We start from the raw sequence: 6,686 nt of genomic DNA on the forward strand, positions 1-6,686 counted from the left end.
CTTCTCTAGGCTTATTAAATTCCTGGTATTATGCTATCTTTTGGCTTTCAAAGTATGAGTATCCAAGGACATGTCTTCAGCAGCAATTCAATCTGACCATTTATACTTACAGAGGGGGAAAATATCTTACTATGATGCTACATAGCAGGAAATCTTTTATTATAAGCTTTGAAGGGATAGAAATTCCAATTGCTCAGGATCCATGTGGCTAAACTCTGGATGATATTAAAAAAAAAAACCTACTTATCTGCCATTCGAGTAACAGCCTTTGCTTGCACACACTAAAGATACTTCGTAGTTAGTGATGAAGGTGGCTACTATCTAGAGTGGGAAGGCCTACAATTAGCACTTTTTTATATAACTAACTTGAAGTTGGCACAACTCGGGAGGCAAATGTTACCTACCTTTAAGTAGGCAAACTGCTCAATTAAAGTGTTTATAATACTGACAAAAGCTAACAAAAGCAAAAGCAAAGAAAAAGAAGACAGGGTTTCTATGCATCACAGCTATAAAAATAGGTCAAATTGTTTCATAATGATTGCATAGGAGACTTTAGATTTTATTAATCATGTACTGTTTTCATGGAAAATGATGGTTATATATTTTAAAATTATATTAGGATATCTATACTAATTTAACCTAGAATATAGCTACCAATGACTTTATGTATTAATTTATGTCTGAAGTATCCCTCATCAGTGTTCACCAATAGTTATCAAAGTATATTTACGTTCTCATTATCCTGGTATTACTTTTCCACTGTAGAAATTTCTTAATAGAATAATTCTATGCTTAGGTGCTAGGTGGTACAGTGAATAGAGCACTAGCCCTGGAGTCAGGAGGACCTGAGTTCAAATTCGGCCTCAGACACTTAACACTTACTAGCCCTGTGACCTTAGACAAATCACTTTACCCCAATTGCCCTGCCTTTCCCCCTCCAAGAAGAAAAAATAAAAAAAAATAGGGGTGGCTAGGTGGCACAGTTAATAGAGCGCTGGCCCTGGAGTCAGGAATACCTAAGCTTAAATCTGGATTCAGACAGTTAACACAAAAACTAGCCATGTGACCTTGGGCAAGTCACTTAAGCCCAACTGCCCTCCAAAAAGAAAAAAAAAATAAGAATTTTATGCAAGTAGCATGCAGGTTTTCTTAGTACTCCAAATATGAAACCATAAAATTGATATTCATTATTGTCACATCTTATAATATTTTAGCCCTCAAAGAAATCATTAATAATTTCTTAGTAATTTTCTGCCATCCATTTCTTTCTTTCTTTCTTTCTTTTTTCTTTTGCTTTTTGGAGGGGTTGGGGCAAGGCAATTGTGGTTAAGTGACTTGCCCAAGGTCACAGGGCTAGAAAGTCTTAAGTATCTGAGACCTGACTTGAACTCCAGACTCTAGAGCCAGTGCTCTATTCACCACACCACCTAGCCACCCCAATCCATTTTCTCAAAAAGTTTTTGGTCACTTTTTTGGCAATCTTTAAAAATTATTTCCATGCAACTATTTAACTTCATTTATTGTATCCCGTATTTGAAGTCCTACAAAGCCCTCTTTTTTATTTTAGCCTCACTGGTACTTGGAACTACATTTTTTCTGACAAAGAAAGTCTGAACCATTTCAAGCTACCACCTTGAATTTTTTTTTCATTAAAATTGTTTCATGAGAAACAGTGTTAAGATTTTTTTTCAGAATAAATCAGTGGTTGATTTATGCTATTTTATTTCTTGAAATCTATTTTTTCCTTCAAGACCAGAATTTTTAATGTAGTCTTTTTTCTATCCTTCTCTGCTTTGTCATTTACAAAATAGTAGTATTAGTACACCCAATTTTTAATCATAATTAAAATGATCACTGTCATATATCTACTAATATGAAAAGAACGCTTTTTATAATTATTGATTCTTAAAATAAATTTCATGTTTTAAACAGACCTTGTTTTGGTTGTGTATGATATGCTAAATTTTCCATCCACAAGAAAAAATATTTTGGGCAAATTAAGATTACAGAGATGACTTCAGTCTGTTTCACTTATTAATGATAATATGAGGAAGGAAAAAAATATTTCAAATGAGGATCTCCACCTACTCTCTTACTTCATCAAACAAATTCGCATCATTTGCAATATAAATCAGGAGGTTGATTCATCTTAATTCTCCAAATTTCAAGTTTATACTGGTTATATCAAAGGTAGTTTTTCACTACGCAATGAAATTATGAAATTATGCATCTGGTCTGATCACTGATTTCAGATTTGGATATAATACATTACGTTTAGAATTGGGAGGAATTCCTAATGTATATATTAAGCAAAATTTGCCATCTGTGGAATGGTGTTTTTCTTCTTTTTGAAAATTAGGAATACCCAAAAGCCTGTGATCAGATTAATGCATCTATGTAGACTGACAAAAACTATACAGTAAAAATGGGACATACAAGCCTTAATCTAGTTCCCTTCTTCTTTTCTTACCAAAATAGTTTATATGCTTTTTTTTTTTTGCTTTTTGTAGGAGGGAGGGTAAGGCAATTGGGCTTAAGCAACTTGCCCAAGGTCACATAACTAGTAAATGTTAAGTGTCTGAGGCTGGATTTGAACTCTCCTGACTCCAGGGCTGGTTCTCTATTCACTGTACCACCTAGCCGCCTTTTTTATATGCTTTCTAATCCAAATTAACTTAAACTAAAAATTGTAGGGGAGAAAAAACACTATCTATCTATCTATCTATCTATCTATCTATCTATCTATCTATCTATCTATCTATTCCTCAAGGTAGAGACTAGAGAGTAGCTACAATGAAGGAAGAATAATGGCAGTTGAAACACCCAAATTTTACTGGAGATAAAATCCAAGAGAGGGTCCACTACTAAAAGCAATGATTTATAGTGTCTATGCATCAGTGACCAAAATTTGGTATTAAACAGGAAGAACTAGATGGTCTAATGGAAGAGCCAATTTTACCTCAAAGCTATCACTCAGAATTGGTGGCATCAAAAATATGACTCTATGAGGTTTGGTAAAAGGGAAAAGCTATACATTATAAAAGTATATTCAAGTTAGGAAATCCAAGAACTTTCAGAAGGAGGATGAAGAAAGGTCAGTGGATATATAAACAGAAATGATTTTGTGAATGAAGTATATACCATAGACCACCTAGACAGAAAGAAAATAGGTGAGCAGTTTATGGGAAAGATAATAAAATTGCCCAAAAGTAAAATAGTGTAATAATGATAGATTTTAATTTCCTGACATCTGCTGGTACTCTATGCCAGAAGCAGAGCAGTAAAAATCATCTTAACTTAATTCTATCTAGTTTATGTGATAAGGAGAATTATTTTTGCACTGTAAATAACAAATAAAAATGACTAAGATAAAGATACTAAGAAAAGTAGTGAGATAGAGAAGTTATAGTTTTAATTATTATTATTACTATTTGCTTTTTGGAGGGCAATTGGGATTGACTTGCCCAAAGTCACATGGCTACTAAGTGTTCCAAGCGTCTGAGGTTGGATTTGAACTCAGGTCCTCCTGACTCCAGGGCCAGTGCTCTATTCACTGTGCCACCTAGCTTCCCCAATTATATTTATTTTTAATGACTTCAGGACACATGGCCCCAAAATGGTACTATATCCTTAGCTTTAGAAAGAAATTGAAGAAGCATTTGTTGAGCCATGGCCAATAACATTTAAAATGTCATGTAAAAATCTGAGGTATTACAAGATTGAAAAAGGAATAATGTCTCAATTTTTTTAAAGGGATTGAGTATGCAAGCTATAGGCCAGTAAATTACACTAGTTCCAGAGAAAATTCTATAATGGATTATATACCACTTGATTGGTGAAAAGCTAGATATGAAACGATGATGACACAAGATATGATAGGACTTCAACAGGAACAAACCCTGACTACATTAATTTTCTTCCTTCCTTCCTTTCTTCTTTCTTCTTTTTCCTCTCTCCCTCCCTCCCTTCCTCCTCCTTTTCTTCCTCCTCCTCTTCCTTCTCCTTCTTTCCTTCTTCTTCTTCTTCCTCTTCCTCTTTCTGAATATATATATATATATATGTATATATATATATATATATATATATAATTACCTAGTAGATGAGGGCAAAAATGTAGATATAGTTTACCTAGACCTCAGCAAAATACTTTTTGTTCATTTAAATTTTGTTTTTTTTTTAATAAACTATTTTAAACAGTTCTGACAGAGAAAATGAAAAAGTGTGGGCAAGATAATAGAATAATATGGTTTCAACTATTTGCATGATTGGGAGACTGGACTCAGTAAGTAGGTTTCAGTTATCTAGTCTAAAGAAGGAGAGAGGTCTCCATTGAAGTATTAAAGGATGTATGATGGGTCCTGAACTATTTAACATTTTTATTGGTATAGGTGGAATGCTCATCATATTTACAGATGACATAAAACTGGGAGGAATAGATAAAACTATAGATGACAGAATAAGGCATAAAAAAGAACTTGCTAGTCTAGAGTTTATTTTTGGCTATAATGAGATGAAATTCAAGAAGAATAAATGAGGTCTTATGCTTGTGTGCATAAATTCAAGTGCAAGATGGGGTTGACAAGGAGGGACAGCAACAATTTAAAAAAATCTGAGGGTTGAAGTGAAGTAATAGGAAGAAGTTGGAAGAAAGAAAATTTAGGTTTGATATTGGGGAAAAAACTTCCCAATTGTTAGAGCTGCTGAAAGTGAAATGGGCTATCTAGAGAGATGGTGGGGCACCTCTACAGGTAACCACTTGTTCTTTTTATAATAATATGGAATCATTTCTATGATTCTTTCATACTTAAATAAAGGAGTATAAATCATCACTGAGGTTCAACAATTAGCTAACCAAATAGATTACAGCTAAATTGCATAGTAGACAGAGATGTGTAGAGCTTGTAGGTAGGCAGATCTAACTGTGAATAATGTCTCACACTGTTAAAGCCACTTATTTTTCTCAGACTCAGTTTACTCATCTGTAAGGTAGGGATAATAAGAGCACTCTTCTCATAGATTGTTGTGAGAATAAATTGAAATAATTTGTGTCAAACACTTTATAAAGCTTAAAATCCCACAAAAATAATGTTTGCTATTATGGTTTGGTTGACTGACATACAGCAAACATACTGATAACTCACTAATATCTACAAAGTACAGAATACTGGAAAAAACCAGAATTTTTGAAAATGATGATGTTTACCAAATGATACCAAGCACACAAATGACATACCATTCTCTCTCAAGAAACTTGAGAGTTTCCTAATTGAATAAATATGGATAAACAAAGCCGAGTTTAACCCAGCACACAGAATATAATCCGATTGCACATTATGTGAGAGCAAGAAATCTGACACTGCCTAATATCCCTCATCACATCCTTATGACCATCCTAAAGCAAACCACACTTGATTACTCTTCTATACTATATATTTTATGTCAAAGTCTATGTGTCACTCTATGACTATAGGTTATAGATAAATTCCAATTTAATTTATGAATTCTGTTCTCCAAAATGCATAGATTTCCATGTAAAAAAAAAGAGCTTAACAGTACAATATCTCATTATCCTGAGACTAACATGGAAGACGCTAATATTATTCTAAGTGGAACAGTATTTGGTGGGGGTTGAGGGACGAAAAGAGGTTTAGTTTGGTAAGACAAAACCTAGTTGTACTTTTTGCTAACAGTTGAAAAAGATAAAAACAACCATGGAACATTTAGTACATAAATTATCAGATTATATAAGGATATGCTTTAAAAAATACTTTGATACGCAAGTAAAAAATATGATACATTATATTTAAGGGAAATGTTTCCACTACTTCAGAAAGGAGTATCCTAAAATGGTATTACACTTAACGAGTTCAGTATTTGGCAAGTCAAATTCAGTCCCATCCAGAGACTCAATTATAACTCGATGTTACTGCTGTTTAGTCATTTCAGTCATGTCAAATTCTTTATGACCCCATTTAGGGCTTTCTCCGCAAAAGATACTTGAACAGTTTGCAATTTCTCTCTCCAGCTTATTTCATATATGAAAAACTGAGGCAAACAGGGTTTAGTGACTTGCCCAGGGTGACACACCTAGTGTCTGAGATCAGATTTGTACTCATAAAGATGTGTCTTCCTGATTCCAAGCACACTGCTTTATTTATTGCACCATAAAGCTACCCAACCTTCATTTATACAAGTAGAAATTAATATATCAGTACTCACTTGAAACCCAAAATTGATTACAGAAGTCAAACATGACCTTGTCAAATGAAAACACTGGCCGAAATAGTGTGTCAAAGGGAAGAATGTGAAATATACTCAGAAGGGAGGTAGCCTGGAGCAAACTATTAATGACTTTAAATTTCAACCTTAAACCTCCTTCTCCTTCCCTCCCCTCTCCTCCTCTCCCCTCCCCTCCCCTCCCCTCCTCTTCCTTTCCCAGATGTTGGTGATTGATATATGAGGTGGGGAGGCCTATCATGGTCAGTTTTATAATAATGACCCCCATAATGGCAAAGATTACTTTCAGTGACCTTGAAAGGTTGATAATGCAAGTCTGGAAATCAGATAATAATATAAAGGTGGGTATGGCTGGAAAGTATAAGACTTAAAAGTATAAAGACTTAGATTGATCTTCAGAGATCTTATCATTATTGCATGGGAAAAAGATAAGTAAGAAAAAGTGTTGA

The sequence above is a fragment of the Petaurus breviceps genome, unplaced genomic scaffold, assembly GCF_028583685.1.
Source record: "Petaurus breviceps papuanus isolate PSGF00001 unplaced genomic scaffold, PetGlider_PUasm1.0 90602, whole genome shotgun sequence".
NCBI lineage: Eukaryota > Metazoa > Chordata > Mammalia > Diprotodontia > Petauridae > Petaurus > Petaurus breviceps.